This window comes from Schistocerca gregaria, chromosome 1 (genome assembly GCF_023897955.1).
Source record: "Schistocerca gregaria isolate iqSchGreg1 chromosome 1, iqSchGreg1.2, whole genome shotgun sequence".
Taxonomy (NCBI): domain Eukaryota; kingdom Metazoa; phylum Arthropoda; class Insecta; order Orthoptera; family Acrididae; genus Schistocerca; species Schistocerca gregaria.
Window position 1 is genome coordinate 1,092,604,693 of NC_064920.1, and position 19,326 is coordinate 1,092,624,018.

Here is a 19,326-nt window from a genome sequence, read left to right on the forward strand (position 1 = left end):
TTGTGACGCCTCATCGTCACGAATATGTGACATTACGGAACGAATATTATTGTCCATTGAAAATTCGTCTGCATTTAACTATTGCAGTAACAAGAGACAGTCGCTGAGCAGTAAACTGATCAGTTTAGATTCGTGATTTACAGTAATGTTAATACTTTTCGTCTTTATGTATTTTTGTTACCTATTAGGAACTTCCTTTAGCGCTTATATTTCTGCTACTGCTTTAGATTCATTTGTCATTAGAAGAGGAAGAGAAAATTTTTAAGAAAACGATAAAAAAGTAAGGAAACATTCTGGGATTAGTGGCAATATTGGCAAGAATTTATACGGCATTGTAGATAATTCACGTTTATCAGATAACTGCAAAGGAACAAATAAACAGATAAGATAACGTTTGGGAATCACCTGCGTTATTTAATAGCTCTGTTTAATATTCCTGCTAGAGTTTTACTAATCCCAGATTCCTAGTTTAGCTATGCAGTTTTATCACGTCTGTCATCGGAAATCAAGTCATATTGTCTACATCTGAACCTACATGGATACTCTGCAATTCACACTTAAGTGTCTGGCACAATAATTCTCTATTATTCCACTAACAGCACGCGGAAAAACCGAACAACTATATCTTTCCGTGCGAGCTCTGATTTCCCTTATTTTACTATGACGATCCTTTCTCCCTATGTAGGTCGGCGTCAACAAAATGTTGTCACATTAGGAGGAGAAAGTTGGTAACTTCGTGAGAAGATTCCACCACAACGAAAAACACCTTTTTTTAAATTGATCCACTCCAAATCCTGTGTCATGTCCGTGACACTCTCTACCCTATTACGCGATAATACAAAGCGTGCTGCTCTTCTTTGAACTTTTTCGATGTAATCCGTTGATCTGACGTGGTAGGGATCCTAGACCGCGGCGCAGTGCTCCAAAAGCAGTCTTTATAGCAGACCTGTTACATTTTCTAAGTGTTCTGTCAATAAAACGCAGTCATTGGTTTGCCTTCTCCACAACATTTTCTGTGAGTTCTGTCTAATTTAAATTCTTCGTAATTGTAATTCCAAGGTATGTAGTTGAATTTACGGCCTTTAGATTAGACTGATTCATCGTGTAACCGAAGTTTAATGGACTTCTTTTAGCACTCATGTGGATGACCTCAACTTTCGCTATTCAAGCAACTGCCAATTTTCGCATCAATCAGATATCTTTTCTAAATCGTTTCGCAGTTTGTTTTGATCTTCCGATGACTTTACTACGCCGTAAACGACAGCAGCATGTGCAAACACCCGAAGACAGCTGCTCAGATTATCTCCTAAATCGTTTATGCAGATAAGGACCAACAAAGGCCACATTACACAACCTCGGGGAATGCCACAAATCATTTCTATTTTACTCCATGACTTTCCGTCAATCACTACGAACTGTGACCCCTCTGACAGGAAATCACGAATCTAGTCACATAACTGAGACGATAGGACGCAATTTCAATACAAGCCGCTCGTGTAATATAGTGTCGAAAGCCTTTTGGAAGTGCGGAAATACGAAATCAATTTGAAATCCCTTGTCAATTGCACTCAACACTTCATGTATGTAAAGATTCAGTTGTGTTTCACAAGAAAGATGTTTTGTGAATCCATGTTGACTGTGTGTTAATAGACAGTTTTCTTCGAGGTAATTCAAATGTTTTAGCACATTATATGTTCCAAAATCCATCTGCATATTAACGTTAATGATATGGGGGTGTAATTTAGTGGATTACTTCTACTACCTTTCTTGAATATTGGTATGACCTGTGCAACTTCCCGGTCTTTGGATACGGATCTTTCATCGAGCAAGCGGGTGTATATGATTGTTAAGTATTAATGTACTGCATCAGCATATTCTGAAAGGAACGTAATTGATAAACAGTCTGGACCAGAAGACCTACTTTATTAAGTGGTTTAAGTTGCTTCATTACTTTGAGGATATCTGTTTCTAAGTTACTGCTGTGGCCGCTGTTCTTGATTTTAATTCTGGGAAGGAATTTCGGAAGGCTGTGTTTAGTGACTCTGCTTTGGCAGCACTGTCATCGATAATACGAGGGTTACCCAGAAAGTAAGTAACCGCATCTTTTTCTTCGACAGTTCGTTACTGAACATAATGAGAATTACACGCACGAAAGAGTGGTGTTTCATCTACACACCCTACTTTTCCACGTAATCTCCACCCCGTTCTATGGCCTTCCTCCAGCGTGAAACAAGGGTGTCTATACCCTGTCGGCACAAATCCTTGTCCTTGTGGTGGAGCCAGTGCATCACTGTGTGTGTTTCCTTTGCTGATTGACAGATGCAGCGTCAACTGCCGAGTCGTAATGCGTCCGTCCTCGCGAATGACAACATCAGCTCGATGCAACATGTCACGTGTGACACCCGTGGATGGCCTTCCCGAACGCTGCAAAATCGTGGAGCTTCGGCGAACCACCATCTTGATGACCTCACCCTCCGTGCCCAGCGACTAACTGTACTTTTGTCGACAGCAGATGCTCCATAGACTTGGCACGAGCTTTTGTGAATATTCCCCAGTTTCTTTCTCTGCAGTGATAAGTTCAATGACGGACGTTGCTTGTAACGTACATCACCTACAGACGCCATTTTGAAACTGTCCTGCAGCTACGCTACCTGTCAAAAGTGACGGAACCTTGGCCGCGCTCACTGAGGAGACTTCAAATAATACAAGGACAACGTTTTGTATTTGTAGCATTGTTTCCGGCTGAGAAAAAAAATGCGGAGGGTTACTTTCTGGGCAATCCTCGTATTTCCTTTGCTATCGCGCAGAGAAGGCGTTGATTTTGTATTGCTGACAGCATACTATACATGCGACCAGAATCTCTTTGGATTTTATGTCAGTTTCTAAACAAAGTTTCGTCGTGGAAACTATTAAAGGCTTTTCGCATTTGCTAAATTCCGTGCTTCTGTAAAAGATCTCCTATCTCGAAATTTTGCGTTCGTTTAAATTTTGCATGCTTTTTTCGTTATTTCTGCCACAGTGTTGTGACCCATTTGGCGTATTATGATAGAACAGATCCGTCGTTTGCTACAAGAAAAGGTAAAACGTTTTTGTCGTATGAAGAAGAAAGATGAAACAATAAATTGCAACGAAGGAAAGATTGTAACTGCAAGGATGATCAGTGAGAGTGCATACAAAACATAGTGATTTCATTGTTTTGCTACCATCTGTAGGCAGCTTAAACTCTAATATGAACTGTCGTACTGATTGACATCAAATGTTACATTACGAAAGCTTCGATGCACTTCAGAGTTTGAGAAGCTACATTTAATCTTTTCACGTCGGTGTCAGTGCACTTTGTGTGGGTTAATGACTGCAAAAATTATGCAACAGAGGCCTCATATCTGGCACATCGATGCTGACTAAGCCACAGTTTAATAGCGCCGCAGTTGGCAGCCCTGCCGGCAGATTGGAGTGTAGAATATCTGAAAATCTCCTGTGACAAATTAAAACTGCGTTGAATCCGGTTGGGATTTCCCGCTGCTGCTGCCAGCGCATTTTCCGTTCAAATATTGCCCGTTGCTCCATTATTCGGAACACAGTTTTAATTCCCTCACTTCATTTCGGAAAGTTGATTGTCCGCCCCGCGTACAGCTTCAATATCCCGGCGCCCGTTTTAATGCAACGTACATCTAGCCACTCAGAGAAGATAATTTAATTTGCTTCAGTTAACACATGAGGATAAAATCAGGAACAGAAATGTCGTTGCTGTTGTAGAAGAACAAACTTTGCCTGCATCTAAAGCTTGCCAACCAGGTCGTTATGCTACCGAATTAACTTGCTCCTCTCTGGGGGTATTACGAGAGAAATCAAATTAGTCTTTGTATCACTCCATACAAGCTACCAGTCATTATTCTGTTACTTCAAATTTCAAACATTCCTCCAGATTACATTGTAGCAAGAGTCTAAGAGATATATTTGACAACACACTTTCCATATAGAAGTATGCATGATTACCTTTTATGTATTACTTGCTGGAGTTCTGAATTTGAATGAATATTTAGTATTTATAACTGTTACTTTCTCTTCCCTTCGAAAGTGATGTGGCTGCCTCGAGGACGAAATTTGAATCGCCGATTGTATGATGTGAAAGTAAACAAAGTTCGCGATGTGTTCTCATATGTTTAAAAAACCTTTTTTGTACACATTTTCGTCCAAACCATTTTGGGCTGATCTTCATTTGAACGACAAAGATGCGTGCAGCAAGCAACAACAGATGTACGCAGTCCATGACAACAGAAATGGTGACGATTTGAAAAGCTATATTTCTTAATATATGAAACAAATTCCGCTTCGTCTTAAGTGGAAAGTGAAGGTAAGACTTACAAAAATAACTTTACGTAGGATGAAAATCATCTCACAGTTTGATGTGAACATTATGGAGACTGTGTGTATCACAGCGATAGTTAGTTAACGGTTGCCTCTTTATAGCCAATAAATTTTACATGGAGGGACAGTATGGCAGATATTATTTCGTTTTGGGAAACCCAACATCTGAGTCCGTGCTTAAAAATACCTAAATTTATATTGTATACGCAAGACACAAACACTTGCCGATATGTCTTATTATTAATAAGATTTCCCATTGGAACTATACAGGTACACAAGGAAAAGCCCCAAAACGCTACAAAAAAATTTAAAACCAATGACAATAATCATTAGCTTGTCCACTGTAAACGCCGATAAAGATATATTTTGCTAGGCCGGAAGGCGGATAGCAAATGATAAAAAATTCCATTCAATTTTTTTGTCCATTAACAAAGAGACTCTGTCTTTAGTTCTCGAGTAGAGAAGACGTATTTTTGTAAGATGTGTATGGTAGCCATTTGTGTTGTTTGAATAATAGTTATTATTTGTGCAAAACCACGAAAGTTTTCTTTTTTTGCATAAGCGACCTGCATTCGGAAGAAGAAGACCGATTAAGAACTGTTATAGACACGACCAGCAGATAAATTTTTATGGCGGAAGAAGATGAATATAACCAAGGACATCAGAAGTAAGTTCACGTAAAAACGGACTGAAAGGAAACCATAAAAATCCAAAATTTGTGCATCAATTGAAAATAACTGATTTCTACTAATCTCCTTATTTATGTACCCATTGTTATTATTGCTATTTATATGTATATGTACATAAATTTTGCACAAAACACAAGAAATCAGTATTTAAAAGTAGGGTTCAAGCATTGAAATACACTATCTAACAATTTATGAAGACGTAATGGCCGGCCGCGGTGGCCGTGCGGTTCTGGCGCTGCAGTCCGGAACCGCGGGGCTGCTACGGTCGCAGGTTCGAATCCTGCCTCGGGCATGGGTGTGTGTGATGTCCTTAGGTTAGTTAGGTTTAAGTAGTTCTAAGTTCTAGGGGACTTATGACCTAAAATGTTAAGCCTCATAGTGCTCAGAGCCATTTGAACCATTTTTTGAACGTAATGGCAATACGAAATTTTAAAATTCGTCTTACGTTCGTCCTATGAGTATCTAAAGTGTGTGGGGGGGGGGGGGGGGGGGGCAAGTCTTCATGGAACTTTCTCTGTCCATCCCATCTGCCTATGTAATACTGTCATTAAAAATATGTTTTACAGAAAGAAGTACTTCGGTAACAACAGAGAAAGTCTCGTTCGCAGCTAGAATAGAAACCTGTGCGTGTATGAAGAGTTTTGTATATGGATACGTGTTGGAATGATTTCGACTCTCTCTCTCTCTCTCTCTCTCTCTCTCTCTCTCTCTCTCTCTCTCTCGTCTTCGAGGCTGAACAGAGTTAACTGGTTTCCTTGCAGTGTAACTATTTTGTACTCTCATAATAACAGTTTCGGCACCAACACTGATGGTAGTCAACCACTTGCGCAGCTCAGTCAACTGTTGGTAATCACGGAACAGTCAGAATAATCTATCGATGAGACATGCGACAGCAATGTTCGACTATAATCCGACCCATGAACGATGGCGGTTCGCGCGTGTCGAGGCACGGACGGGGATTGCATTATTGGCGATTTCAAACAGTAATCCCGGTACGCGAATACACGTGCTTTCCGCTCGAAGGAAGCGCATAACTTGCAAATTGTTTCTCACTTGCTTCAGCAGAACGTATCACTCACCACTATCAGCGATGTCAACTCGCAACAAATGGAATGGAAATTCACTAAACAACTCGCTAGGATCACGTTTAATGCACGAATTAGCCACGGCATTAACAACAGAGCGCCGATACTGAATTCTTTCGGAGAATGAGTGACGTAGGGGCGCCGAACTAGCATAAACTCGACTGCCATCTTTCGTTGACTGCAACTGTAATACTCGAGCACGCATGTTTCCCTGCACACCTATATGCACCGAAGACCCAAAAGAACTAGTACACCCGCCTACTATAGTGTAGGGCCCCAGCGAGCACACAGAAGAGTCGCAACACGACGTGGCATGCACTCGACTAAAGTAGTGCGGGGGCGGTGGGGGGGGGGGGGGGGGATTCTCACCATGAATCCTACAGGCCTGTCCATAAATCTGTAAAAAGAATGCGAGGGGGTGGAGATCTCTTCTGAACAGCACGTTGCAAGGTATTCCAAATATTCTCAATAATATTCGTGGCTCTGGAGTTTGGTGCCAGCGGAAGTGTTTAAACTCGGAAGACTGTTGCTGGAAGCAGCCTGTAGCAATTCTGGACGTGTAGGATGTCGCATTGTCCTGCTCGAATTGCCCGAGATCGTCGGAATGCACAATGGACGTGAATGGAGGCAGGTGATCAGACAGGATGCGTACCTAAGTGTCGCCTGTCAGAGTCGTATCTAGACGTATCAGGGGTCCCATATCACTCCAACTGCACACGAACCACACCATTACAGAGCCTCTATCAACTTGAACAGTCCCCTGTTGACATGCAGGGTCCATGGATTCATGAGGCTGTCTCCATATCCGTATATGTCCATCCCCTCGATAGAATTTGGAACGAGACTCGCCCGACAGGCAACATGATTCCAGTCATCAACAGTCCCACGTCGGTGTTGGCGGGCCCAGGCGAGGAGTAAAGCTTTGGGACGCGCATTTATCGAGGGTGCACGAGTGGGCCTTCAGCTCCGAAAGCCCACATCGATGATGTTTTGTTGAATGGTTCGTAGGCTGACATTGTTGATGGCCCAGCATTGAAATCTGCAGCTGTTTGCGGAAGGGTTGCACTTCTCTCACGTTGAACGATTCGCTTCAGTCGTCGTTGTGCCCGTTTTTGCAGGATCTTTTTCCGGCCCGAGCGATTTCGGAGATCTGATGTTTTACCAGATTCCTGATATTCACGGTACACTAGTGAAATGGTCGTACGGGAAAATCTTCGTTTCTTCGCTACATCGGAGAAGCTGTGTCCCATCCATCGTGCGCTGACTATAATACCACGTTGAAACTCACTTAAATCTTAATAATCTGCCGTTGTAGCAGCAATAACGATCTAACAATTTCCCCAGACATTTGGGGTCTTGTCAAGGCCTTACCGGACGCAGCGCCGTATTCTGCCTGTTTACATATCTCTGTATTTGAATATGCATGCCTATACCAGATTCTTTGGCGATTCAGTGTAGTATCTGTGAGATAGACTCCCATAGATGAAGTAAACACTCAGAAGACCACGGAGATGTGAATCACGTTTTAGTGCGATGAGCTAAATACGTTCCAACCCAAAAATGAACCCCGATAGTCTGTCCAGCAAACATGAAACCTTAATGAACCAGAACAATCTCAAAATTAGCATTTTAACTGCATCTTACCTGCGAGAACCGAACATAAACTTCTGACATTTCAAATACTCACATATTTACATTTGTAAATTTATAATCAGGAGGCCTTGAAAAATAAGCCCCCAAATTTTTCATTTTGTTCTCAATATCGACTGAACATAGATTTACTTGGTCGGCATTGTCGCTTCTTTGACACAAGTTGCAACAGTCTGTCGCTACAGGGCTCCTTATTGTAGCGTGTAACGTAACTATGTCAGTGCGTGAAAGATTCTCAGAAAACTGAGAAAAAAACGTATTCGAAGAGTTCGTCCACACATGCACACATGGAGCACCTTCCTCTTCAGCATGATAACGCCAGTCCACAGACGAGCAACAACCCGACGCCTAGTTTCTCTGGTATCGATCATATTCCATACAGTCCCGACTTGGCTCCATTCGATTTTTACCTCTTTGCAAAACTTGAAGTACACCTTTGAGGACTTCACTTTGGTAGTGATGAAGCGGTGCAAGCAGAGGTGAGACTGTGGCTCCGTCAGCAAAGTCAGACATTTTAAGATGACGATATCAAGGAACTGGTTTGTCGTTGGCAGAAATTTGCTTGTTGACAGTGTGACTATGTTGGGAAATAAACGGAATGAAGGATAAAGATGTAGAATGCTAATAAAGTCTTTTCTATTTATAAAGCTATAAGGGTTTTCAAGTAAAAAAATCGGAGGTATTACTTTTCAGCACTCCCTCGTACTTGTGAATTAGCTGTGTACTTGTGAGTTAACTGTTTCCTCTAACCTTGTAAAAGGCCAATAAAAAAATTTGCGCGTGGTAGTCTGTGGTTCTCAAATAGCTACGTGCTTCTATATTCATAGCGAGCACGCAGTCAAACAAAAAAGTTTCCACTCAAACTTCAAAAGTGAAATACAGTTTTCATACTGATTCAAAAATTGGCTCATGTTAGTGCAAATCTCCTGGACAGCCTCTATCTGCACTATCGCCCCCTTCTGATACTGCTCTTTTTCTGAATTTCGTGATAATTTTGTCTTTACTTTTTTACATGTAGCGTACCACCCTTCAGAATATAAGGAAACGTAAACTATTGACAGTCAATGTTTTTCGCAATTAAATCTGCCAGTTTGATAAAACGGTACAATATGTGCGCTTACGTGAACTGGACAGCACTGCTGGGAACTGTATACAAATAGCGGCTTCTTAGGCTTGGCTATAATTTATTGGTGACAGAAGTGAAAAACTGGCAATAAAAATGGCCGCTTCTACGCTTTCAGACTAATAACTACCTCGGCTGCCTTTGTAGCAGAGTGTTAGAGCAAGCAAGACGCAACATGATCGACCGACAAGGGAATAATGTTGTTGCATCGTGCTGTCTTGAATACGACTTCTAGCTATCATTCCGTACACGCTTTCTCGAAACTCGTCTGTTTCTCTGTTCTAATCTCTGGTATACTTTGCTCAAAGTACTAATAGGTAATACAGTGTTATGTTTATACATATGCTTACGACAAGTTGATTCGGAAGGTAGGCTGACATTCTGACGTCAGAGGGTCTACATGGCAAATTACAAGTGCTTATCGTAAATGTAGTGCAGGCAACAAGATAAATGCGGACCCATGGTACGTCGTAATGTTAAACGATCACTCCCCCCCCCCCCTCTCCCCTACCCGTCCCTTCTATCTCTCTCCCTCTATTCGATTAGTCGATTCCGCTCTCCGTGACCCGACGAACTAAAGCGCACCAATTTCTTCTGTCTTGCACTGTCTCCCGAAGACTTTCCAGACTGGAATCCATAAATTCTGTGATGCTACCAATTCTTCTCTTTGCGCCTTCGATTTTCCCCAGCTCTGAAGTCTTTTCTGGCGAATCCTGTCTTTTCATGATGTGTTCAAAGTAGGTCAGTTTTTATTGCAGTATCAGAACTTCCACGGAGCAATCTGGTTTCATTTGCTTTAACGACGATCTACTTATTCTATTTGCAGTCCGCAGAGTTCCCTCCAGCACACGTTCAGCCTTTCCTACAGTCCAAGTCTCACATCCGCACATCGTAACTGGAAAGACCATAGCGCTTAGTATGCCGATCTTTGTCATTAAACTTATATTTCTACTCCTTAAAACACTGTCAAGATTGACATTGCCTTTCTTCTAATTAACAGACGTCTCTTGATTTCGTGGCTGCAGTCACCTTCATAAGAAATCTGGGGGCCAAAATAGTTTAACCTAGGAACTACTTCCATTATTTCTCCTCTTAAATGTCATGGTGTGATAAGTGTAATTGATATAATTTTCGTTTTCTTGGCGTTCAGCGTTAGTTCAGTGCTATCTTCTTTCATTTTCAGTATGAGGACATTTAGCACTTCTTCACTTTCCATCTTCAAGATAGTAGCATTTACATATCTAAGATTCCCTATATTTACCGCAGCTATTTCAATTCCTGTTTCTTCTTCGTCTGACTCAGAATTCCTCTGCGTTAGTGTACAGAATGAATAAATAAGATGTGAACATAGAGCCTTGTCGTACTCCTTTATGGATTTCGATCTATTTAGTTGCTCTATTTCTGGGTGGGATACCATAAATTTATTGTTTACTGGATGCCAATGAGGGGTCGTGGGGTGGCAGAGGAGAGGTAGGGGGGGGGGGGAGGGGACAACAATAGTCAGCGTACACTACAGTAGAGCACTGTCACAAGCTTTAAGTCTTTTTGTGTCACTGAATGAAGTGCCATTTTAAAACAAGAACGGAAACAGAACATATAATATGTTTCTTTAAACTTATTTAATCGAGCTATTCGGGTACCTTGGATTGATATCAAGGAGAGGTGAATTAGCTTGCTTTGGTGGGTGCGATTTGGTGAGATGAGAAGGCCACTCCAGGCGAGCATAGGTACAAAGGCAGTCAGCTTGTGGGCAGGTATATGTAATTCCAGAGCAGGGAGAATTTGGACGGTGGTTGCTCACATAGCCAGAGAACAGAAGATGTACCGCTAATGGCAGCATCCAAGGCAGTCTGAAATATGGCTACGGTCAACTCTAAAAAATTCAATAATAAATCACACTTCCATATTAAAGCAAATCTGAATACATCTCTGATCTCAAAAGATTAAGGTGCATCGAATGAAATAATACTGTTATCAATATTTTAAAAGCTACAAAAGTTGATAATTTACAGTAACTAAATATATTAACACTCAACTTTGAGCTTAGAAACTTCTAAACCCTTCATGCAATTTCAACAAACAATGTCTTAGATGATAGCACAGCACTATAAATGTCAACCATGAAAGCTACTCATCTTTATTTATCTTATTTATTCATTTATTATGGTTTTACTTGTTTCTCTTTATGCAGATGCCTGTCAGAACATCGTATACTCCACAATAACACAGCAATTGACTGCAGCATGAATGCACAATACAGTGTCATGCTTGTGTAGGTATTTAATGAATATTTGCTGCTTTACCAGTAACTTTATTTAAACGTTGATTACAGTTGATATTCAACATCATTGTAATTTAAAAATGGTCAGTCGCATGTGTTAGCAGTGACCAACACTGGGAAAACAACCAAAACACACTTCTGTCAATCAGGCCTAATTAATTGTTCAACCAATATTTAACAACATTTTACTGTCATTTATTGTGGGTGCACATGCTCAAGAATACTGGCTTATTTGTTTATGAACAAAGTATTATTTGTACTTATTGTAAATGGTCTGAGTGTGAAAGAAGATGTGTAACATTCCTTGTATAAATATTGTTATAATTTATCAGTTCAGCTCTGAAAGTGGTCAAGCTGAGTCAGTTTATGTCGGTAGAAGACAAGAACGATGTAAATTTGGCGAGGATGACCTTCACCCAACGAGAATTTGACTGTGGTGAAACACTATTGGAGTCAAGTGCAGATAGGAACTTTTTGCGGGGTTCACTCAAAGAACTGGGGGAGCCCCTTATTTGGAGAACTGTGTATAGAAGGCAGTCCAGCCTTATGTAATATAAGATATTTGGTTGTGTAGGTGATTGATTTTGGGTGATGAACGGCCGCTAGAGTTGTTTAATTTTTGAAGGTATGCTCCAGTATCGAGTTTTAACTTTCTCTAGTTGCATTACGGAGAATGAATTTCTACTCTTTATCTCTCATGTGTTGGTGTGTAGAACGTGATGCTGAAATCTGAATTGTTGTGAGGTGCCAATATTTCGTTACTGTGATCACGAAATGGACAACGTTTTTCGCACATCTTGGATGATTATTTTGCTTGCGGATTCTGTTACCGTTCCTGTAATGCACTTAACGCAACTTTATTTCATTTTCGTCTGTACTATAATTTTTAATTGCAAGACTACTTTCCGTTTGAACGCGATTTCTTGCTTGAATAAACATTATTTATTATAATTATCTGGGACGCCTGCATCAGTCTCAGACTTTCGAATAAAACCATTTTATTAATTATTGTTTACCTTTTGCTTAATATTTCTCAATATTTTACACTACTGGCCATTAAAATTGCTACACCAAGAAAAAATGCAGATGATAAACGCGTATTCATTGGACAAATATATTATACTAGAACTGACATGTGATTACGTCTTCAAGCAGATTGGGTGCATAGATCCTGAGTACGCAGAACTACCACCTCTGGCCGTAATAACGGCCTGACACGCCTGGGCATTAAGTCAACCAGAGGTTGGATTGCGCGTACAGGTACAGCTGCCCATGCAGCTTCAACACGATACCACAGTTCATCAAGAGTAGTGAATGGCGTATTGTGACGAGCCAGTTGCTCGGGCACCATTGACCAGACGTCTTCAATTAGTGAGAGATCTGGAGAATGTACTGGACAGGGCAGCAGTCGAACATTTTCTGTATCCAGAAAGGCCCGTACAGGACCTGCGACAAGTGGTCGTGCATTATCTTGCTGAAGCCACTGGTCGTAACACATCTGAAATGTAACGTCCACTGTTCAAAGTGCCGTCGATTCGAACAAGAGGTGACCAAGGCGTTTAACCAATGGCACCCCATACCATCACGTCGGATGGTACACAAGTATAACGATGACGAATATACGCTTCCAATGTGCGTTCACCGCGATGTCGTCAAACACGGATTCGACCATCATGATGCTGTAAACAGAACCTGGATTCATCCGTAAAAATGACGATTTGCCATTCGGGCACCCAGGTTCGTCGTTGAGTACACCATCGCTGGCGCTCCTGTCTGTGATGCAGCGTCAAGGGTAACCGCAACTATGGTCTCCGAGCTGATAGTCGATGCTCCTGCAAACGTCGTCGAACTGTTCGTGCAGATGTTTGTTGTCTTTGCCATCTGTTGACTCAGGGATCGAGACGTGGCTGCACGATCCGTTACAACCAGGCGGATAAGATGCCTGTCATCTCGACTGCTAGTGATACAAAGCCTTTGAGATACAGCACGGCGTTCCGTATTACCCTCCTGAACCCACCGATTCCATATTCTGCTAACAGTCATTGGATCTCGACTAACGCGAGCAGCAATGTCGCGATACGATAAACCGCAATCGCGATGGGCTGCAATCCGACATTTATCAAAGTCGGAAACGTGATGGTACGCATTTCTCCTCCTTACACGAGGCATCACAACGACGTTTCACTAGGCAACGCCGGTCAACTGCTGTTTGTGTATGAGAAATCGGTTGGAAGCTTTCCTCAAGTCAGCCCATTGTAGGAGTCATAACCGGCGCCAGCCTCGTGTGAATGCTCTGAAAAGATAATCATTTGCATATCACAGCATCTTCTTCCTGTCGGTTAAATTTCGCGTCTATAGCACGTCATCTTCGTAGTGTAGCAGTATGGTTATTGACGTAACAACAGTACTGGCGGTTTGGTTTTCCGCGTGTAAAGGCAAAGGTAAAACATCTAAGTCACTATGTGCATTTCATCGTGTGAATTTACGGAAAGACCGTTATTAGTACTGAGTACACTGTGAACTGTGCGCTCCGCTCTTATACACGGATGAACTAGGACGGTTTTCGCGAATGTAAAGCACGCAGATTGATGGGTCTCTGGTGAAACACCGTGTGTACACGCCATCAGGTTTGCACATTTCGATGGCTATGCTTCGTTGTATATAAGCCTTGAACTGCGTCGTATCAATCATCCAACTGTTTCACGGGTGACATTCTGCAGACAAATATTCTTTGTAAATACGACAGTGTAGCATATTTCAAATTGTGCAGACTTTAGAACTGTAATCCTACGACATCAACCTCACGACGACGGATGTGCTAGTACAGGAATTTTGTCATTACCGGTAACGGAGTACAGCTTACCTAAAATGTAATGTAGTACCTGTTTTCTCTTCAAATAAATCATCGTAATATTGTAATTTATGAACCTGCGACAACATTGTCATTCAAACAGTACAAAGGTAGTGTTTGCTCAACATCACACCCTACAGTTTTTCTACTATTTAGTAAAATAACAGTCGTGCATCCACCGAAATTTTTTTGCATTAACTAGTACATACCGCTGTTTCTGATTTCTCACGCAGTAAATAAATATTTTCCTGAAATGAGAATCTTTGCCAACCGCCATTTTATGGCGTGCGCTCTAACCCGTGACTAACGATAAATACAGGTCTCAGCAAGCGTCTGATTGACGTCAGCAATGCGGTGTTCGTGACCAGCGATAAACACTTATCAAAGCCGTTTGCTCTAATCTTTGATAGTGTAGTAGGGAAGCTTTTATCAAAGATCTCTGACAAAAGTTAGACTGAGGGCCACAGATTGAATGTAGCTTCTCTTGTTTTAGTGCTTGTAAGCTATAGAAAGGCAATGCATATTAGGTGCGTGCCTGCCACCACAGTGATCATTACAAAGAGTGAAAAATTCGAAATTCTTCATAACACAAAGCACGTGACATCAAAACCGTAATAAGCAGTTGAACTCTTACAAAGATATCGCTGCAGCAATAGGCATTTAAAGTTGATACACTCTGGATGATGATGTGCTAACATATAAAAAGAAACAATGTGGAAGAAGATGAAGTTATGAAAATCCAAGTGCGTTCAATGTGTACATAAGTCAAATATATGTATTTCTTTGTGCTCTTAATAACCTAACTTAACCTTCGTGAATCCCTCGTTAGGTGATTTATGTATTGGTTCACAAGTTTCTGGAATATTATGTAAAATGGTACAGTCTGAGATTCGAATACTATACTGCAGTAGGGAATTGCTTTCACCTGTTGCTGCGTCTCCATCTACATCTACGGGTCTACATAGATACCCCCCAAGCCACCGCACTGTCCGTGGTGGAGGGTACCATGTCATTTCCTTTTCCTTTCTACTCGCAAATAGATCGAGGGAAAAACGACCGTGTATATGCCTCCGTAGGAACTCTAATTTCTCATATCTTATCTTCGCGGTTCTTATGCGTAATATGTGTTGACGGCAGTAGAATAGTTCGGCATTCAGCTTCAAATCCAGGTTCTCTAAGTTTTCTCAATAGCGTTCCTCGAAAAGAACGTCGTTTTCCCTCCAGAGATGCCCATTTGAGATCCCGAAGCATCTCCGTAACGATCATGTGTTGGTCGAACGTAGCGGTAACAAATCTAGCAGCCCGCCTCTGAACTCCTTCCATGTCTTCCTTCAATACGACCTGGTACGGATCCCAAACATTCGAGCAGTACTCAAGAATAGGTCGCACTAGCGTCTTATATGCGGCCTCCTTTACATGTGAACTAATTTTTCCTACCACAGTTCTCCCATGTTCGTTACATTTCATATCGTTTTGCAACTCTACGTCCAGACATTTAAACGACTTCACTGTGTCAAGCAGGACACTACTAATACTGTGTCTGAATATTACTGGTTTTTTCTTCCAACTCATCCACATTAACTTTCATTTTTTCCACATTTAGGGCTAGCTGCCATTCATCACACGAACCACAAATTTTGTCTAAGTTGTTTTGTATCTCCCTGTAGACACACAGCTTCGGTATTTTACCATATACCACAGCAACATCACCGTATCCACCAAATTATTTTTGTATATAGAGTACAACAGCGGTCCTATCACACTTCCCTGGGGCGCTCCTGACGATACCCTGGTCTCTGATGAACACTTGCCGTCGGGGATAACATACTGGGTTCTATACTTTAGAAGTCTTCGAGCCACTCATATATTTGTGAACTTACTCCATATGCTCGTAACTTCGTTAACAGCATGAAATGGGGCACCGTGTCAAATGCTTTCCGGAAATCTAGAAATATGGAATCGGCCTGTTGCGCTTTACCCATAGTTCGCAGTTTATCGTGTGAGAACAGGGTAAGATGCTGCAAACCGAATTTAAGAGAGATTGATCTGTAATTTTGTGGGTCTCTTCATTTACCCTCCTTATATACAAGAGTCATCTGCGCTTTTTTTCAATCACTTGGAGCTTTGTGGTTGGCGAGAGTTTCACGTTAGATGCAAGCTACGAAGGGGCATATGCCGTAGAGTACACTTTGTAAACCCAAACTGGGATTCCATCGGGACCTGGATGATTCATTTGCTTGCAGATCTCTAGGTTGTTTCTCTGTACGCCAGGTATGCTTACTTCTGTGTCTTCCATACGACAGTCTGTCTGATGGTCAAATGACGGTTTATTTGTATTATCCTGTGTTTAGGATTTCTTGAACGTGAAATTTAAAACTTCGGCTTTCGTTTTCCTATCATCAACTGTCGCACCAGACTGGACAGTGGACTGAATGGAAGACTTAGACCCGAAGCCTTAGACCCGAAAGTCGATATCGATGGTGTTTCGCTGAATGGTTCGCACTTTGACTCTTGTTGGCTCAGCACTGAAATGTGCATCGATCTGCGGATGGTTTGCACTTCACGTTGAACGATTCTCTTCAGTCGTCGTTGGTTCCATTCTTGCAGGATCTTTTTCCGGCCGGAGCGATGTCGGAAATATGATGTTTTACCGGATTCCTGATATTCACGGTACACCTTCATCGCTAGCTTGGAGATGTGTGCCATCGCTCTTGCGCCGACTGTAACACCGCGTTCACACTCACTTAAATTTTGATATCCTGCCACTGTAGCAGCAGTAACCCATCTAACAACTGCGCCAGACACTTGTTTTCTTATGTAGGCGTTGCCGACCACAGCGCCGTATTCTGTCTGTTTATATATCTCTGTATCTGAATACGCATGCGTGTATCAGTTTTTTCGGAGCTTCATTGTATGTATTTGTGGCAACAACACTGACGGAAAAAACGCAGCACCAAGAAGGAGTTACGCGACATAAACGAAAGTTGGGTCGAGGAATTCGACATCTGAAGGATGACATCTATTCAAGCTTTGCGCTAGTCACATAAGAATGGCGCTAGTAGTCCCACTGTGTTTGCAAATCAGGTTTTCTTTAAATACACGCTGTAGCAGTCGTGAGCGTGTAGTTACCCTTGTGATTGGACGTCTCTTTAAGCTTACAATGTCTTCATTACGAACACCTCGCTGAGTTTGAGGGAGTCGTGTAATAGGCTACGATAACCTGAATATTGCTTCTGCGATACAGCAGACAGGAATATAGCCACTGTACATGATTGATGACAGTGGAGGTCACTCGGTAGCAGGAAGATCAGACCCTGGACGGCCAAGTGGCAGACAACGAAGACCACTGTTTTCGGCGTATGGCTCTGACGCATATACTGCATCTGCAGCAGGCATCTGAACAGCACAGTGACACAACGAACTGTTACAAATTGGTTACTTCAAGGACACCTCAGCAGCAGATGCCCTATAGAGAGCGTTCCACTGACCCAAAACCACTGCCATTTGCGGCTACAGATGTGAGAACTTATTGGAGGGCCGGTTGGGGGTCTGTTGTGTTTCCTAATGAACGCCGGTCCTGCAACGGTGCCATTGATGGTCTTTTGTTGATTAGAGGGGCATAGGGCCTGAATTCAACCTGTTTGTGTGCTCATTCACTGGACCTACACCTGGATTTGTGCTCTTGGGTGCGGTTTCGTATGACAGCAGGAGCCCTCTCGTAGATATCCCACGCACAATGACTGCAAATTTGTACGTCAGCTTTGTGGTTCGACCTATTACGTTGCCATTCATGAAATGCATTCCAGGGGGTAACAGGACTACACTCGCCCATATACCGCTGCTATAACCTAATATGCTCTACAGACTGTCGATGTGGTGCCTTAGCCTGCTCGATCAACAGATCTGTCTCCAGGGGAGCACACGTGGAACATCAGCGGACGACAACTACAGCGTCATCCACATACAGCTTTAACCGTCCCTTTATTGACCGTCCAATTGCAACAGGCTTGGAACTCCATCCCTAAAACTGACATCCACCACATGTACAACACAATGCATGCATGTTTGCATTCAACATTCTGGTGGCTACACCGGTTGTTAATGTACCAGCATTTCACATTTGTTATGGCTTACCTCGTATGTAGATTAACCTGTTCATCTTGAAATGTTAATCACTTAAATATGTTACATAGACAAGTGTATTCCTGAAATTTCACTTACATTAATTATCTATTGGTGTTTTTCCGTCAGTGTGTATTGAATGGCAGAGAAGGAGACTTACTTAATTTTTTGATCCTCGTTGTTGTATGTTTGAGTAATCGTACACGACGTTTACAAGAGTACAGATTTACTGCTTTTGAATGTCACTGTAAATGTAGTATCATTCCTTTAGCTCAGGATCCCTTTCGTGGAATTAAGCACTCAATATTAAGACCATTAATTTATTTCAGTGAAACGTAACGGGATTACGTCACTACATGATTACACGATCATTTACAACATTTAAATTTCGGCGTTCCACTACCGTTGTGATGTACGCCAGCCATCGTGTCTCTTTTTCCGTAATTTGTACAGATAAGGTTCCTTAATTTTCCTTGGACGTTTCATCGCGTCCTCTCTCTGTGCTATCAAATTTTTTCTCTATCTTGTTGTCAGTGAAATAAATGACGGTAAGAGGAAGGCTTCGCTGCTGCACCCTAACGACAGTTCCCACGATCAGTCTCCGCCATGAAAGTGTAATACGCTGATGTGACAAAAGTCCGCTTTTGCGTAGCGACAACTTGACGTCGTACGGACTCAACAAATAGGTGGAAGTCAAGTGCAGAAATTCTGAGTAATGCTGCCTCTACAGCCGTCCATAATTGCGAAAGTGTGCACGTTTTTATGCACCAAATGACCTCCCGAATACGTCCCATAAATGTTCGATGGGATTAATATTGGGCGGTCTGGATGGACAACTCATTCGCTCGCATTGTCTAGAATGTTTTTAAGCCAGTCGCAAACAATGTGGTGTCCTGGTGACATGACATCGTCGTTTGAGAACATGAAGTCTATGACTGGCTACAAATGGTCTCCAAGTCGCCGAACATAACAATTTCCAGTTGATGTTCGCTTGTATCAGACCAGAGAACCCAGTCCAATGCACGTAAACACAGCCTACAATATTATGGAGCTACCACCGGCTTACACAATGCCTTGTTTACAACTTAGGAGCCTGTGGAGCCTGTGCCACGCTGGAAATGTGCCATGAACTCTTACCAACTGGAGTCGGGACTCAT

General features: G+C 42.1%; 2 protein-coding genes across 4 annotated transcripts in view; both read left to right on the top strand.

Annotated features, from left to right (window-relative positions):
• LOC126282131 (uncharacterized) overlaps positions 1–5,383 on the top strand; it is a 590,112-nt gene extending 584,729 nt beyond the window's left edge. Inside the window, exon 15 of the transcript XR_007551333.1 lies at positions 5,329–5,383. The gene's annotated coding sequence lies outside the window, so the exon portion shown is untranslated. The remainder of the gene's footprint in view (positions 1–5,328) is intronic.
• Positions 1–19,326, top strand: part of LOC126282112 (atrophin-1-like) — an 829,584-nt gene that overhangs the window by 246,190 nt on the left and 564,068 nt on the right. The window lies entirely within an intron of this gene.